This window comes from Macaca thibetana, chromosome 11 (assembly GCF_024542745.1).
Source record: "Macaca thibetana thibetana isolate TM-01 chromosome 11, ASM2454274v1, whole genome shotgun sequence".
NCBI lineage: Eukaryota > Metazoa > Chordata > Mammalia > Primates > Cercopithecidae > Macaca > Macaca thibetana.
The window spans coordinates 44,949,822-44,968,807 of NC_065588.1; the positions used below are offsets into that span (position 1 = coordinate 44,949,822).

The 18,986-nt window shown below is 41.1% G+C and overlaps 1 pseudogene; it reads left to right on the forward strand.

The window, feature by feature from the left end:
• Window positions 1–16,999: 16,999 nt before the first annotated feature.
• LOC126931590 (olfactory receptor 11A1-like) lies at window positions 17,000–18,016 on the forward strand (annotated as a pseudogene).
• The last annotated feature ends 970 nt before the right edge of the window (window positions 18,017–18,986 follow it).

Here is an 18,986-nt window from a genome sequence, read left to right on the forward strand (position 1 = left end):
TTGTCAAAGATCAGATGGTTTTAGGTGTGCGTTTGTATTTCTGAGTTCTCTATTCTGTTTCATTGGTTTATGTGTCTGTTCTTGTACCAGTACCATGCTGTTTTATTTACTGTAGCCTTGTAGTATAGTTTGAGGTTGGGTAGTGTGATGCCTCCTTTTTGCTTAGAATTGTCTTGGCTATTTAGTCTCTTTTTGGGTTCCATATGAATTTTAAAATAGTTTCTTCTAATTCTATGAAGAATCTCAATGGTAGCTTAGTTGGAACAGCATTGAATCTATAAATTACTTTGGGCAGTATGGACATTTTCACAATATTTATGCTTCCTATCCATAAGCACAGAATGTTTCCCCATTTGTTTGTGTCCTCTCTTATTTCTTTGAGCAGTGGTTTGTAGTTCTTCTTGAAGAGGTCCTTCACCTCCCTTGTTGGCTGTATTCCTAGGTGTTTTATTCTTTTTGTAACAATTGTGAATGGGAGTTCATTCATAATATGGCTCTCTGCTTGCCTGTTTTTGGTGTATAGGAATGCTAGTAATTTTTGCACATTGATTTTGTATCCTGAGACTTTGCTGAAGCTGCTTATCAACTTAAGAAGCTTCTGTGCTGAGACAATGGGGTTTTCTGTATATAAGATCATGTCATCTGCAAACAAACATAAGTTGACTTCCTCTCTTCCTATTTTGAATACTCTTTATTTCTTTCTCTTGCCTGATTGCCCTGGCCAGAAGTTCCAATACTATGTTAAATAGAAGTGGTGAGAGAGGATATCCTTGTGTCAGTTTTCAAGGGGAATGCTTCTGGCTTTTGCCTATTCAGTATGGTGTTAGCTGTGGGTTTGTCATAGATGGTTCTTATTATTTTGAGGTATGCTCCTTCAATACCTACTTCACTAAGAGTTTTTAATGTGAAGGGATGTTGAATTTTATCAAAGGCCTTTTCTGCATGTATTGAGATAATCATGTGGTTTTTGTCTTTAGTTCCATTTATGCAAAGAATTACATTTATTTATTTGTATATGTCAAACCAAACTTGCATCCCAGGGATGAAGCCAACTTGATCATGATGAACAAGCTTTTTGATGTGTTGCTGGATTCAGTTTGTCAGTATTTTACTGAAGACTTGTGCATCAATATTCATCAAGGATATTGGCCTGGGGTTTTGTTTTTTTGTTGTATCTCTGCCATGTTTTGGTATCAGGATGATGCTGGCCTCATCAAATAAGTAAGGGAGGAGTCCCTCCTTTTCAATTTTTTGCAATAATTTCAATAGAAATGGTACCAGCTCCTTTTCAAACCTCTGGTAGAATTCAGCTGTGAATTTATCTGGTCCTGGGCTTTTTTTTTTTTTTTTTTTTTTTTTTTTTTCCAGTTGGTAGGCTACTTATCACCACCTCAATTTTTAAACTCTTTATTGGTGTATTCACAGATTCAATTTCTTCCTAGTTCAGTCTCAGGAGAGTGTACATGTCCAGAAATTTATCCATTTCTTCTAGATTTTTTAATTTTGTTTGTTTGTTTGTTTGTTTGTTTTTGAGACAGGGTCTTGCTCTGTCACCCACACTGGTGTGCAGTGGTGTGATCTCAGCTCACTGCAGCTTCCACTTCCTGGGTTCAAGTGATCCTCCTGCCTCGGCCTCCCTAGTAGCTGGGACTATAGGCATGTGCCACCACACCTGGCTAATTTTTGTATTTTCAGTAAAGATGGAGTTTCACCATGTTGGCCAGGGGGTCTCGAACTCCTGACCTCAGGTGATCCACCCACCTCAGCCACCCAGAGTGCTGGGAGTACAGGCATGAGCCACTGCAAGCAGCCTAGATTTTCAAGTTTATATGCATAGTAGTGATTATAGTATTCTCTGATGGTTGTTTGTATTTCTGTGGGGTCAGTGCTGATATTGCCCTTATCACCTCTGATTGTGTTTATTTGAATCGTCTGTCTTTTCTTCCATATTAGTCTAGCTAGCAGTGTATCTATTTTAATAATTTTTTTCAAAAAACAAGCTCCTGGATTCATTGATGTTTTAATGGATATTTTTTGTGTCAGTTCAGCTCTCATCCTTCAGTTCAGCTCTTATCTTGGTTATTTCTTGTCTTCCACTAGTTTTGGGGTTTGTTTACTTTTGGTTCTCTAGTTCTTTTTGCTGACATGTTAGGTTGTTAATTTGATGTTTTTATAGCTTTTCAATGTGGGCATTTAGTGCTATAAATTTCCCTCTGAACACTGCTTTAGCTGTGTCCCAGAGATTGTGGTACATTGTCTCTTTGTTCTGATTAGTTTCAAATAACTTCTTGATTTCTACCTTAATTTCATTATTTACCCAAGAGTCATTCAGGAGCAGGTTGTTCAATTTCCATGTAGTTGTGTAATTTTGAGTGGATTTCTTAATCTTGAGTTCTAACTTGATTGCACTGTGGTCTTAGAGACTGTTATTATTTCAGTTCTTTTGCATTTGCTGAGGAGTGTTTTACTTCCAATTATGTGATCAATTTCAGAGCAAGTGCTGTGTGGCAATGAGAAGAATGTATATTCTGTTGTTCTGGGGTTGAGTGTTCTGTAGATATCTGTCAGGTCCACTTGATCCAGAGCTGAGTTCATGTCCTGAGTATATTTGTTAATTTTCTTTCTCAATGACCTGTCTAATATTGCCAGAGCGGTGTTAACATCTCCCACTATTATTGTGTGGGAGTCTTAGTCTCTTTGTAGGTCTCTAAGAACCTGCTTTAGGAATCTAGGTGCTCCTACATTGGGTGCACATATGTTTGTGATAGTTAGCTCTTCTTGTTGAATTGAACCCTTTACCATTACATAATGCCCTTCTTTGTCTTTTTTTATTTTTGTTGGTTTAAAGTTTGCTTTGTTAGAAACTAGGATTGCAATCCCTGCTTTTTTCTGCTTTCCATTTGCTTGATAAACTTTTCTCCATCCCTTTATTTTGTGTGTCTTTGCACATGAGATGTGTCTCTTGAAGACAACATACCAGTGGGTCTTATCTCTTCATCCAATTTGCCATTCTGTGTCTTTTAATCGGGGCATGTAGCCCATTAGCATTTAAGGTTAGTATCATTATGTGTGAATTTGATCCTGTCATCATGATGCTAGCTGGTTATTTTGCGGACCTTGTTTATGTGGTTGCTTCATAGTGTCACTGGTCTGTGTACTTCACTGTATTTTTGTAATGGCTGGTAATGGTTTTCCTTTCCACATTTAGTGCTTCCTTCAGGAGCTCTTGCAAGGCAGGCCTGGTGGTGACAAATTCCCTAAGCATTTGCTTCTCTGAAAAGGGCTTATTTCTCCTTTGCATATGAAGCTCAGTTTGGCTGGATACAAAATTCTGGGTTGGAAATTCTTTTCTTTAAGAATGTTGAATATTGATCCTCAATCTCTTCTGGCTTGTAGGGTTTCCACTGAGAGGTTTGCTGTTAGTCTGATGGGTTTTCCTTTGAAGGTGACCTAGCCTTTCTTTCTGGCTGCCCTTAACATTTTTTTCTTTCATGTGGACCTTGGACACTCTGAGGATTATGTGTCTAGGGGTTGATCTTCTCGTGGAGTATCTCCCTGGGGTTTTCTGTATTTCCTGAATTGGAATGTTGGCCTGTCTTGCTATGTTGTAGAAGTTCTCCTGGATGATATTCTGTAGTATGTTTTCCAACTTGGCTCCATTCTCCCCATTTCCTTCAGGTACCCCAATCAGTCATAGATTCAGTCTTTTTAAACAGTACCATATTTCTCTGAGGTTTTGTTCATTCCTTTTCATTCTTTTTTGCCTGTCTTAGTTCAGGAAGATAGTCTTCAAGCTCTGAGATTGTTACTGTTCTTGTCTGCCTGTTTTATTTCAACAAGATAGTCTTGAAGCTCTGAGATTCTTTTCTCCACTTGATCTATTCAGCTATTGATACTTGTGATGCATTGTGACATTTTCATGTTGTGTTTTCAACTCCATCAGGTCTGTTATGTTCCTCTCTAAACTGGCTATTCTGGCTATTAGCGCCTATATTATTTTGTTTTGTATTTTGTCGAGGCGGAGTCTTGCTCTGTCACCCAGGCTGGAGTGCAGTGGCCTGATCTCAGCTCACTGCAACTTCTGCCTCCCTGTTCAGTGATTCTCCTGCCTCAGCCTCCCGATTAGCTGGGATTACAGGCACATACCACTATGCCCAGCTAATTTTTTTGTATTTTTGGTACAGACAGTTTTCACCATGTTGGCCAGTCTGGTCTCAAACTCCTGACCTCATGATCTGCCTGCCTCAGGCTCCCAAAGTCCTGGGATTATAGGCATGAGCCACCACGCCCAGCCTCCTATATTGTTTTATCGTGATTCTTAGCTTCTTTGCATTGGGTTAGAACATGCTCTTTTAGTTCAGTGAGGTTCATTATTACCCATCATCTGAAGCCTGCTTCTGTCAATTCAGCCATCTCAGCCTGAGCCCAGTTTTGTGTCCTTGCTGGAGAAGTATTGCAGTCATTTGGAAGAGAAGAGCCCCTCTGGCTTTTTGAGCTTTCAGCTTTTTTGCATTGATTCTTTCTCATCTTTATAGGCTTATCAACCTTCGATCTTTGAGGATGCTAACCTTCGAACGGACTTCTTGTAGGGTCTTTTTTGTTGATGTTGTTGCTGTTGTTTTCTGTTTGTTTGTTTGTTTGTTTGTTTTTCTCTTAACAGTCAAGCTACTCTAATGCAGGGCTTCTGTGGTTTGCTGGGGGTCCACTCCAGACCCTAGTTGCCTTGTTTTTTCCAGTACTTGGAGGTATCACCAGTGAAGGCTGTGAAACAGCAAAGATGGCAGCCAGCTACTTCCTCTGGAAACTTCATCCCAGGTGGGTCACTGACCTGTTGCTGGCCCAAACATGCTGGTAGGAGGTGTCTGGAGACCCCTGTTGGGAGGTCTCACCCAGTCAGGAGGAATGGGATCAGGGACCCACTTAAATAAGCAATCTGACTGCCTTTTGGTAGAGCAGGTGTGCTGCACTGGGAGGAACCCTTCCTTGTCCAGACTGTTTGTATTCTCCAAAGCTGGCAGGCTGGAATAGACTGAGTCAACCAAACCACAAAGACAGCAGCTGTGCCTCCCCTCAGTGCTCTATCCCAGGGAGAGATCAGAGCTTTTTCTGTAGAACCCTGGCTGGAGTGGCTGAAGCCCCTGCAGAGAGGTTCCACCCAGTGAAGAAGAATGAATTGGGGTCCTGCTTAAGGAAGCAGTCTGACCACAGTCTGGCAAGGTGGCTGTGTTGCTTTGTGGGGGGTCTTTCCTCATCCAGACTTTATGTTCTCCAAAACCAGCAGACTGGAATGGCTGAGTCTACCAAACTACAGCAATTATGAGTTTAATTTCTTTTATAGATATAAGGTTATTCAGATTTGTATTAATTCTTATGTCATTCTGGTCATTAGCATCTTTCAAGTAATTTTAAATTTTTATTTAAATTTTCAAATGTATTGGCATAAGGCTGTTCATAGTATTGCTTTTAAATTCTTCTAATATCTGTAGGGTTTGTAGTGATACCTCTTCTTTTGTTTTTTGATATTGATAATTTGTGTTTGTCTGGGGTTTTTTTAGTCAATTTAGTTGATAATTTATCAATTTTATTGATTTTTTTCAAAGATCTAATTTTTTGCCTGTAATCTCAGCAATTTGGAAGGCCAGACCACTTGAGCCTAAGAGTCCAAGACCAATCCTGGGCAACATGGTGAAACTCTGACTCTACAAAAAATCAAAAAATTTAGCCAGGCATGGTGGTGTATACCTGTAGTTCCAGCTACCTGGGAGGCTGAGATGGGAGGATCACCTGAGCCCAAGAGGTTGAGGCTTCAGTGAGCCATGATTACATCACTGCAATCCAGCCTGAATGATGGAACAATACTCTGTCTCAAATTTTTAAAAACTAATTTTTGTTTTATTGGCTTTTCTCCTTTATATTCATTGATTTCCATTCTTTATTATTTTCTTTGTTCTATTTACTCTGAGTTCATCTTGCTCTTCTTGATCTACCTTGTTAAAGTGGAAGCTTAAATTATTGGTTTTAAATATTTATCTTTCTAACATAGCATTTAAAGACATAAAATTTCTTCCAAGCACTGATTTAGCTGCATTTCACAATTTTTGATATGAAATTATTATCATTTAGTTCAAAATATTTTCTAATTTCCCTTGTGATTTCTTCCTTTACCCATGGGTTATTTAAACATATGTTGTATGCGAGGCCTGTAATCCCAGCACTTTGGGAGGCCAAGGCAGGAGAATTGTTTGGGGCCAGGGGTTTGAGACCAGCCTGGGCAATATAGCAAGATCTCATCTCTATTAAAAAAAAAAAAAATTAAATTAGCCAGGTATAGCGGCACATGCCTCTAGTCCCAGCCACTCAGGAGGCTGAGACAGGAGGATTATTTGAGTCCAGGAGTTTGAGGTTACAGTAAGCTATGATCACACCACTGCACTCCAGCCTGCGCAACACAGTGAGACTCTGTTTCTTAAAAAAATCATTATAATAGGCCGGGCGTGGTGGCTCACACCTACAATCCCAGCACTTTGGGAGGCCAAGGTGGGTGGATCACGAGGTCAGGAGTTTGAGACCAGTCTGGCCAACATGGTGAAACCCCATCTCTACTAAAATACAAAAAATTAGCCGGGCATGGTGGCAGGAGCCTGTAGTCCCAGCTACTCGGGAGGCTGAGGCAGGAGAATCGCTTGAACCTGGGAGGCAGAGGTTACAGTGAGCCAAGATCGCGCCACTGCACTGCAACCTGGTGACAGAGCAAGTCTCCATCTTAAAAATAATAATAATAATAAAAGTATGTTGCTTAAATTCTAGGTATTTTATTGTTGCTTATTTCTAATTTACTCCCCTTGTGGTAATAGAAAATATTCAGCTTTATCTTAATTCTTTGAAATTTATTGAGTCTTGTTTTATAGCCCAGCATATGGTTTATTTTGGTGAGAAAGTCTTTCTTGCTATTATTCATGAAGTATACTATAAATGTCAATCACATCAAGTTGGTTGACAGTGTTCTGTAAGTTTTCTACATACATACTATTTTTTGACTACTCGTTGAATAAATGGTTGAGAGAAAAATGTTGAAATATCCAATTGTAGTCATTTCAGCTCTATCAGTTTTTCCCTCATTCACTTCATTTTGAAGTTCCGTTATTGAGTCCACACACATTTCAGATTGTTCTACCTTCTTGATGAATTTAACTCATTATCATTATACAAATCCTTATTTATTCCTAGAAAATTTCTTGTTTGGAACTCTATTTTGTCTTACATTAATACAACCACTACAGCTTTCTTTGCTGTTGTTGTTGTTGTTGTTTTACTTTAATCACCTTCTTGACAAGTACAACTATTTTCATGACATATTCTCATGTTTATATTTATATTTAAAGTCCATTTCTTATAGAACAAAACGCTGGTTGCCACGGGCAGGGGTGAGGAGGAAATGAGGAGATGTATGTCAGAGAATGCAAAGTGGCAGATATGTAGGATGAATGAGTCTAGAGATCAAATGTGCATACAACACGAGGATTATAGGTAATAAAATTGTACTCTATGTGGGATTCAAGCTAAATGAGTGTATTTTCGCTGCTCTTGTCACAAAAACAAAAACCATGAGTAACTGCATGAGATGATGGATATGAAAATTTGCTTCACCATAGTCAACCTAATTGAAGATGTTTGCCAGTTTCTACTCAGGAGCTCTCCTGGCTGGCTGCAATATTGCCGCTTCTCTGGTGCTGTAGAAAGCTGCGGTACTGGAGTTCCACCTAGTGTTTGTCTGTGGTACTGCAGACTCTGTTGCTGGACCATACCACGTTGATCACCTTTGTTTTTTTGTTTTTGTTTTTATTATTATTATTATTATTATTATTATACTTTAAGTTCTAGGGTACATGTGCACAACGTGCAGGTTTGTTACATATGTATACATGTGCCATGTTGGTGTGCTGCACCCATTAACTCGTCATTTACATTAGGTATATCTCCTAATGCTATCCCTCCCCTCCTCCCCACAATAGGCCCCAGTGTGTGATGTTCCCCTTCCTGTGTCCAAGTGATCTCATTGTTCAAATCCCACCTATGAGTGAGAACATGCGGTGTTTGGTTTTCTGTTCTTGTGATAGTTTGCTGAGAATGATGGTTTCCAGCCACATCCATGTCCCTACAAAGGACACGAATTCATCTTTTTTTATGGCTGCATAGTATTCCATGGTGTATATGTGCCATATTTTTTTAATCCAGTCTGTCACTGGTCAGCCCCAACCTGAGCCCTGTTCCTGTCAGTGCTTAAATTTGGGCAGCTCCCTCAGCAGCACCTTCAAAAGTCAAAATGTTAGATGTACATTTCACTCCTTTCCCTTCCCAGGAAGAAGTCAAGAGTTGGAGGTTTCCTCCAGATTATGTTGTGCGGTGCCAGAGGGAAGTGCTCTGGTGAGCGAATGCCATAAATTTTCCTGCTAAGTTTTGATGGAGTTGCCTTCACACTCGACTGAGGGGCAAGAACCTATTAACTGGTTTCTGGATTTTTCAAACAGGTTTATATATTGTTAAGTTCATGTTTTCATGGAGGAAAGAGGGTCTGGCATTTTTTTTTCTGCCATCTTGCTGATGCCTTTTATCATTTTTCTCTGGTTAGTGGTCACATGTATCTGCTTCTTTGTATTTCTACTAATTGTTCTATTAGATGCTGGACATTATGGATATTCTGTTGTTGGTGTCTGGATTTTGTTTTTTTTGTTGTTGTTGTTGTTGTTTTTGGTTTTTTTGAGATGGAGTCTCTGTCACTCAGGCTGGAGTGCAGTGGCACGATCTCGGCTCACTGCAACCTCCACCTCCCAGGTTCAAGCCATTCTCCTGCCTCAGCCTCCTGAGTAGCTGGGATTACAGGCGCATGCCACCACCCCCAGCTAATTTTTGTATTTTTACTAGAAAGGGGGTTTCACCATGTTGGTCAGGCTGGTCTCGAACTCCTGGCCTCGTGATCTGCTTGCCCTTGTTCTAGTAGAGAGTTAAGATACTTAAGGTTCAGTTTAATGTTTTCAAACTTTGTTTTTAAGTTTTGTTAGAATAGGTTAGATTAGCTTTTATTCTTGGACTGATTTATACCTATACCTAAGGTGTGGCCTTTCTGAGGTATCTGCTGAATGCCCCCAGTTTTCAATGATATCTCTCCAACCTGAATGGTTGGAGCTCTAACATCTCCCATTCTGTATGAGTTCTAGTGGTTACTTAACTTACAGCTCCTAGTAATATTCAGCCAGTCTCATGAGATTCCTACATATGTTTCTGAAATTCTTTCTCACTATACCTCACTCCTCTTCTGGCCTACAAATTTAAACAGTCTCTGCCTCTCAAAACTCTGATCTCTGTCTCCTCAGCTTAGGCCTTCCTGGATTCCAGGTCTAGAAAGTGTGTCAAGACAGAATAACTAATGTGATGGTAGGGCTCATCTCAACTACTTCCCTTCTCTAAGGGATTAAGGTTCTGTGCTATGTTTTCCAATAGCTGAAAACAGATATTTTATATGTTGTCCATTTTGTAGTTGTTTACATCAGGAGGACTAGACTGGTACCAGTCACTCCTTCATGAGTGCAAGCTGAAGACCCTTACCCTCATTTTTAACTTTCTAAAACCTTTACTGTTTTAAATTCTAGTGCATATTCCACTCTCTCCATTAACTTCTCTTAATCCCGTCTCAATAAACTATGCAGCTCTTTTGTAGCAGTTGTCACATATTCCATCCTGTACCTGTTAATCTGCAGGCAGATCCTATGTCTTGATCATCCAATAATGCCTAACGTGTGGAGCTCCAAAACATTTATTTATAAGTTAACCCAATTAAAAAATGGGCAAAGGACCTGAACAGACATTTCTCAAAGCCATATAAATGACCAATAAATACATGAAAAACTGTTCAGCATTACTAATTATTAGGGAAATGCAAATAAAACCACAATGAGATATTGCTTCATACCTGTTAGAATGATTTTTATCAAAAAGACGAAAGATAACAAGTGTTGGAGAGGATGTGGAGACAAGGGAACTCTTATACATTGATGGTGGGAATGTAAATTAGTACACCCATTATGAAAAATGATATGGAGGTTCCTCAAAAAACTAAAAATAGAATTACCATACAACCTATTAATCCCACTTCTGGATATATATCCGAAGGAACTGAAACAAATATGTCAAAGGAATAGCTGCGCCATCCTGTTCATTGTGACATTATTCACAATAGTCAAGATATGAAAACAACCTAAGTGTCCATCAATGGGTGAATGGATAAAGAAAATGTAACAAAAATACACAATGAAATACTATTCAGCCCTAAAAGGGGGGACATCCTATCATTTGCAACAATATGGATGAATCTGTAGGACACTATGCTAAGTGAAATAAGCTGGGCACAAAAAGACAAATACTTCATGATCTCACTTATATGTAAAATCTAATAAAGTTGATCTCATAGAAGTAGAAACTAGAAGGATGGCTACCAGAGTTTGGGGAGCGGAGTGGAGAGGAGGGAATGGGGAGTTGTTGATCAAAGGGTACAAAGTTTCAGGTAGGAAGACTAGTTCTTGGGATCTATTGCAACAGTGGAGTGAATATGGTCAATAATAATGTGTTATTTATTTCAAAACAGGGCGTAAATTTCAAATGTCTCATCATAAAAAAAGATAGGTAAGTGAGGTGATGGATATGTTAGTTAGCTTGATTTCATCCTGCCACATTTATACATATATCATCACAGTGTATCCCATAAATGTATGCAATCATGATTCATTGCTCAAAAATATTGTTAAATAAATGTTTTAAAATTTTTGACTTGTTGAAACACTGAAATAACCTAAAAAGATACTGTCTTCTTTTCAGTTGAAATACATACAAAGAGAATAAATAACCTCCCCTCTTAGTGAAACGTTGGCCTATACATAGTTACAGTTCCTCCCAACCCAAAGATTCCATGAAAAAAATGGTTAGGCAAATTGTGCTACAGCCACATAATGAATATTGTTATTTTAAATGTGGGATATATAACATGCTTATAATAAAATGTTACGTGAAACATCAGGATTCAAATTGTACATATGATAATAATTATAGCTATGTAAAAAGTGCATATAAAAAACTAGAAATAAATTTTTAATAGCAGTTATTATAATGTGTATGTATTGTTGACATATGTTTTTTATCATGATCTAAGATTAGTCTTGAAAGACAGTTGGTTTGGTTTTCCAATTATCTTCATGAAAGATGGCTTAGGATGACCAGTTATTTCAAAGCGAAACTTTATTTTTATTACATCTCGTCCAACATCTTACTGGATTTAGCTAAGAGCCTTATTGAGAATACTAGTTTATGTAGTTATCTACAAGTACATTTTGAAACTAGTTTATCCTGAAGGGCTCACTAGGAAGTTTTACTGCTCATATTGAGGTATTATAAGCTTTATTGAGACTTTACTTGAGACTGAGTCACTTTTTCTTCACCTAAGACTCTCCACTCTGCTTCTCTTCTGCCAATGTCACGCACTTGTTCAGTTTTTCCAGGAAGTGCCATGCCAGTCTGTTCCTACAAAATCTCAGCCCTAGCCCAGAGCCTGTGCTGTCCTCCTCCTGGCCCACATCTGCTCTCTGCTTGCTATGGAAGAAATTTGGTGCTATACTACCACAGTGGGATTTCCTATTTACATTTGTCATTCAGCTGCATTTTACTGTCTGTCTCCATTATCTTGAAGGGATCCAACCTGGTTTTATGTTAATCTGTGATGTTAAACTATCAAACTAAACAGGACAGAATACCTACAGAGTTATCTGTCAGTTTCCTCTTGCCTCCTCCCTGCTAAGAGATCAAAGCAGGACCCCAGGGTCCTAACCCAGGCCAGGGTAGAAAGCCTGTTGATTTAGCCCTTAGAGGTCACACTGTGTCTGGAGTTGGTTCCTTCCAGTGGGTTCTTGGTCTTGCTGACCTCAAGAATGAAGCCGCAGACCTTCGCGGTGAGTGTTACAGCTCTTAAAGCTGGTATGTCCAGAGTTTCTTCCTTCAGATGTGTCTCGAGTTTCTTCCTTCTAGTGGGTTCATGGTATCTCTGACTTCAAAAATGAAGCCGCAGACCTTTGCAGGGAGTGTTACAGCTCTTAAAGATGGTGCGGACCCACAGAGTGAGCAGCAGCAAGATTTATTGTGAAGAGTGAAAGAACAAAGCTTCAGTAGCGTGGAAGAGGACCCAAGCGGGTTGCTGCTGCTGGCTGAGGTGTCCAGCTTTTATTCCCTTATTTGACCCCACCCATGTCCTGCTGATTGGTCCATTTTACAGAGTGCTAATTAGTGCGTATACAATCCTTTAGCTAGACACAGAGTGCTGATTGGTGCATTTACAATCCTTTAGCTAGACAGAGCACTGATTGGTGCGTTTTTACAGAGCGCTGACTGGCACATTTTACAAACCTCTGGCTAGCCACAGAGTGCTGATTGGCGGGTTTTACAGTCCTAACTACCGAGCGCTGATTGGTACATTTTACAATCCTCTTGTAAAACAGAAAAGTTCTCCAAGTCCCCACACGACCCAGAAGTCCAGCTGGCTTCACCTCTCAATACTCTTGATAGCTCATCCCAATGCTGCAAGAACAAGTTATAATATACATTTCACCTTGAGGTTCATTCTGAGAACTGAATATTTATTAAATCAGTTAATCAGTTAATATTTGCTTTATGAATTATAAAGTATTCCATAAATGCTGGCTTTCATCGTGCCTATTTTCTTTTTTGTCACCCAGGCTGGAGTGAAGTGGTGCAATTATGGCTCACTGTATCCTCAACCTCCTGGGCTCAAGCGATGCTCCCACCACAGGCTCCAGAGTAGCTAGGACTACAGGCATGTGCCACCATGCCTGGCCAATTTTTTTTTTTTTTTTTTTTTTTTTTTTGTACAGATGGGGTTTTACTATGTTTCCCAGGCTGGTCTTGAACTTTTTGGCTCAGGTGATCCTCCCTCTTCAGCCTCCCAAAGTGCTGGAATTATAGGCATGAGCCACTGCATTTGGCTATTATGGTTATTCTTATGTCTTGCCAGTATTTCCCTGCTCATAAGGGGGAGGTCATTAGGTTTGAATGAAACACATGGATGGGGTCCCTTGTAGACCTGAACATTTCCCTGGAACCAAAAGATAGATGCAGCTGCTCCAGTTGGCTCCAAACTACATCTCCTCTCCAAGGAGGCTCTTCTCCAGCCCCTACAAGGGAGGGGTGCTCTCCTCCTCTAGAAAAGGCAGTTGCATCCATAGCAGCACATACGGAATAGGGACAACTGTCTTCTGTGAGCACCCTAGGGTGTAGGGAGTCAATAACATGTGGAGACTTCACAGAAGAGAAGCAGAAAGTCCACAGAGCTGTCAGCTGGCAGAAGAATTTAGTCTAGGTGTAAAGACATCCAGGAGAGAAGTTGACTCCAGGCCCAAAGCAGGTCCACCCCCATTTCCACTGAGCCTGAGTATCTGGAGTTCATCTGGGTCAACACTGCTCTCTGCCTACAGAGAAGACCACCACAGACCCAACCTAAATATATGGAAGAGAGCTCATCATATTTTTTAAATGTCTTATGTTTGCTCTGGGAGGTTCCTGTGGATGAGGCCCATATTTGCCAACAAACTTCTGGAGGCTCTAGGAAGAAATTCCATTTCACCCGCACTGACCCTGTCCCCCGAGCCTCATCTTATTTTCATACCCCCCAAAAAATGCAGTAAATAACAATAGTTAGCCCCTTAAGAATCACCTCTAGGAAGGCAGCACAGAGGAGTAGTCATGGGTTTTCCAGCACCACCACACCCTTAGTCCTTGTTCTGTAGATTAAATATAATCCCTCTTCTTTATGAGAGTCTCTCAAATATTTTAAAAGTTATCATACTCTTCCATTCATTTTGTCTTTTCCAGATTCTCTACATTATTCATATATTCCTTGTATTTCAGTTTTCAAGCCCTAATTCATGATAGTCGGACCAGGCATGGTGGCTCACGCCTGTAATCCCAGCACTCTGGGAGCCCGAGGCAGGCAGATGACGAGGTCAGGAGATCGAGACCATCCTGGCTAACATGGTGAAACTCCATCTCTACTGAAAATACAAAAAATTAGCCAGGTGTGGTGGTGGACACCTGTAGTCCCAGCTACTTGGGAGGCTGAGGCTAAGGCTTGAACCCAGGAGGTGGAGGTTGCAGTGAGCTGAAATCATACCACTGCACTCCAGCCTGGGCAACAGAGCCAGACTCCTTCTCAAAAAGAAAAAAAAAAATTCATGATAGTCAACAAAAAGCCCAAATTATTTTCACATAAATGGCTACTAAGTTGGGTCTTACCCTTCCCTATACTTGTGTAACTGGTTGTTAAAATCTACATGCAGATTTTATATGTGCCTCTGTTAAATTCCATCTTGTTTTTAGTTTGGCATTCCAAAAGGCAAGATTATTTTGAATTATAATTGTCACCTATAATATTGATTTTCCCTCTTTGTTTCATATCATCTGAAGTTTGATGAGCCATGCATACTTACTATGTCTATTGAAGTCATTGCTAAATTAGGTGGTGAAAATAAGATCTACAACACCTCCTTTTCACTAGACAGATTTCTCCAGATTTTTAGTCATTAATGAATAATTTTGGTGTATGGTAGCCAAACCAAAAGCGTTATCTCTAAGCCACAGTCATCAACTTTTTATGAAGCTTTACAGAGATTAATATGCCCTTTCTCTGCTCCTTTCTCCTGATTGTTAAATTATTAATACTGTCAATAAAAGATATTATATGAGGTTTTACATTAGGTTCAGTATTACAAAGATCCTGGTGATCCCTTATGGGACTTCCAACTATTCTATAAAGCATCTATTTAAGAATTTTACCAGGGACCAAGGTCAAATTCACTGGTTGGCAAAGGCAGTGCTTCTAACTTTATAATCATAAGCATTGTCTCAGAGTGTAGACTTCAAAAGTTTTGGGTCAGTTGACTGGTTGATTGATTTGGTTAGTTTAACTAGTTTCTTCCTTTGCTCCCTCTCTCTGCTAAACCCAGAGTCAGTCCTATTTCACTCTCAATTCAAGTCATTCCTTGGCTTCTTAAGAAATCATTAGTATACAGAAGACAGAATATGTTCAAATACATATGAAAGCACTCGGTTTGTTCTGTGTCTGTATTCCCATATGACTGAATGTGAGCCTGCATGATGTAAGCCCAAAGCCAAAGGAAAAGGTAGGATCAGGCCAGGAACAGAAAAACCCTGTTCTCACTGCCATCAGCTAATGTGAGATGTCATCTTTCTTAATTTCAAAAGTGAGAAAACTCTCTATCACGTTGTGTTTTCTGGTTTCTTCCTCCTACACACACACATATTTTTGACTTCCATATCCATTCTTATTTATGATTCCATCTCAAGCTTCCAATATTCCCTCAACTATAGGGGATGACCCAATGATTCCTCCTCTCTTTTAGTAGTCATTTAAATGTCTCTTTGTCTGACTCTAGCATTAACTGTCAGATGCTGCAATTTTTTCATGGCACTTTGCTGTTGGAAAATTATCGTAACTAATTCATATATTCATTTATTTATTCATTCCACAAGGTCCTCCTATGCGTTTAGTGGAAAGGTAGTGCTGCAATAACTGAGAGAAGAAAATCTATACCAGAAGAGCAGTTTCTAAAGAACCCACGGTTAGTTAAGATAAACTGAGCATTTGACCTGTATGAAAAATATAAGGCAGGAGAACCAAGAAATATAGAGTGTTTCCAGTTTCCAACAAACTGATCAGAGACTGGGCAAAGTATGGAAATGGCTTTACCAAAAGTCACCAGGCCACCTGTCCAAGGAGAAAGAGTGGTTTCCCAGGGGAGTGAGATCTGGGTTAATTCAGATCTTTCTGTGTCGCATATCTTCCTGAATAGATGATACAGATTGCGCATCTGGATTTCCAAGTCTCATTTTCTTGGAAAGAAAAAATAGTCTGAGATGAGTGGCAGCCTCAGGAACGTGCATGACTTCAGAGTAAGACCAACTCTCCTGGAGGCAATGGGCACGGCTCCCACCCTTCCACAGCTCACAAGCTGTGGTCCTCCTGTTGGTGCCCAGCCGGGACCTCCAGATAAATAGTTCCCTGCTGATTGGAAGAACGTTATGCTGCTCTCTAATTTTGACATTTCTATCACTTAAAGAGGGTTTGGGGCCAGGTGCAGTGGCTCACGCCTATAATCCTAGAACTTTGGGAGGATTGCTTGAGCCCAGAAATTTGAGACCAACCTGGACAATATAGGGAGACCTCATTTCTTTTTTTTTTTTTTTTTTTTTTTTTTGAGATGGGGTCTCGCTCTGTCACCCAGGCTGGAGTGCAGTGGCCAGATCTCAGCTCACTGCAAGCTCCGCCTCCCGGGTTTACGCCATTCTCCTGCCTCAGCCTCCCGAGTAGCTGGGACTACAGGCGCCTGCCACCTCGCCCCGCTAGGTTTTTGTATTTTTTAGTAGAGACGGGGTTTCACCGTGTTAGCCAGGATGGTCTCGATCTCCTGACCTCGTGATCCGCCCGTCTTGGCCTCCCAAAGTGCTGGGATTACAGGCTTGAGCCACCGCGCCCGGCCGGGAGACCTCATTTCTATTATTTTTTTTTAAGTAGCCAGGCAGGGTGGCATGTGCTCCTAGTCCCAGCTACTTGGGAGGCTGACGTGGGAGGATGGCTTGAGCCCAGGAAGTCGAGCTGTGATCACACCACTACACTCCAGCCTGGGTGAGACCCTATCTCAAAAAAAAAAAAAAAAGAGGTAGGTGGAGCAGGTTGGGAAAGCACTGTAGAACAGTAGACCATTCGGGAGTCTTAGAGTCAGGCAAACCTGGGTTCACATCATGACTCCATCATAATGACCTTTAATAATTGACTTGAATAAACAGGTCTTAGTTTCTCTTCCACATCTGGGAGACAATAAGGCCTGTCTCCAATGCGTGCTGTGATGAATAAATGGATAAGCCAAGCATGGAGTGTGGCCATAATAGTATCTTGGTTAATATTAACTACCTTTCTCTCTTCTCTTGGACCCAGAGCTGGAAGAAAAAGCAGTCCAGTGGCGACAGTGGGAACCAGACCACCTGGCTGATCCTAGTGGGCTTCGGGGAGTTGCAATACCTGAGCTTCCTTCCCTTCACTCTCTTCCCGGCCATCTATGTGGTGACAGTCGGGGGCAATGCCCGCATCATGCTGGCCGTGGCCTCTAGTCGGACACTCCACCCACCAATGTACTTCTTCCTCTGCCACTTCTCCCTGCTGGAGATTGGCTGTACCTCCAACATCATACTGTGGCTGTTGCAGAGTTTCCTGGAGGGGAGGGAAGTCATCTCACTAGTCAGCTGTCTGGCTCGGTTCTATGTGTTTTCCTCACTTGCTGCAGCTGAGTGCCTCCTGCTCTCTGCCATGTCCTATGTGACTTGGCCATCTGCTGCCCCCTTCACTGTCCTGCCCTGATGAGCACCTGGTTTTGTCACTGCCTGGCCGCTGGTACTTGGTTCAGTGGCTTCTTCTCCTCTGCCTTCACTATGGCCCTGGCAGCACCTCTGTCCTGGCAGCAGGGAGATTGACCACTATTTCTGTGAGTTTGCTCCAGTAGTCAGGCCATTCTGTGGGAATGTGGGAGTCATGTAAGGAGCTGAAGTCAGCATCTCAGTCTTCCTGACACTGGCCGCCTTCCTACTGACTGTGACATCTTATGCCTTCATTGAGGGCTGTACTGCAAATACCTTCAGGCCATGGGAGGCAAAAAGCCTTCTTCACCTGTTCCTCCCACCTCACCATAGTTGGGGTATTTTATGGCATCCTCATTGTGGTTTATGTGGCCCCAATAGCACACATGTCCCCCTTGCTTCTAAAGGTCTTCTCTGTCCTCTATACAGTGTTCACGCCCATGTCAACTCCATCATCCACAACCTCAAGAACCAAGAGGTGAAGGCGGCTCTGCATAGGCTCAGGGAACAGCTCATCCCAGGACACACTCACTGAGAAGGACAGGACAGCTTTTGACTTCTTCCTGGATTGATTTCAGCGTAGCCCCTTCTTCAAAGTCTGATGGACTAGAGACCATTGCAATAAAAAGATGGAGACTGTGGGATTGCAAGTGGATGTCTAACAAAATGAGGTAACTGTATTTTCCAATTGGAATTGGCCTTTATTTAGAATAAAATTCTAAATAAATCCCCATTTGTAGCAGCTTCCCCAACCCCAGCAACAGCAGCCTCTGTCCCTGTCTGAGGGAATTAACCCCACATTGCCTAAAGAAACTATAATTGCCTCCCCTGGGGCAGTTCCCATGCCAGACAATGCCGATTCTCCTCAGAATCCATACCCATCACTCCTCTTTGGTTCTAAAACTATAGCTAGACCCAAGTCCCTGCAGGCCTCTAAAGGTGAGGCACAAAGTGTGACCCATGAGGACATGCACTACACTCCAAAAGAATTACTTGGGTTTTCTAATTTATACAGACAGAAATCCAGTGAACATGCATGGAAATAGATATTGAAGTTGTGGGATAATGATGGAAGGAACATAAAGTTGAATAAAGCCAAATGTATTGATATAGGCTCACTAAAGCAGAAATTCTGCATTTAATGTTGCAGCTTGGGGAACTAGGAAGGATTGTAACAGTTTGCTTAGTTGGTTGACTGAAACATGAACCAAAAGGTGGGACACAGTAAGTGAATTAGAAATGCTGGATCTGCCTTGATTTAATGTAGAGAAAGGATTCAAAGGCTTAAGGATATTGAAATGTTACAGTGGATTTGTTACTTAAGACCTACTCACCCACATGACAGGGCCCAGAAGACACACTTTTCACTATGACTAAGAAATAGGGAAGCCCTGGCATCCTTGAAGAGCTCTGTAATCTCTCTTCTCTGTAGCCCAGACCTTACAGTGAGGACTGCAGTCACTGAATTGGGAAACCTAAATTCAATGGGAGTAACTGCATCCTGA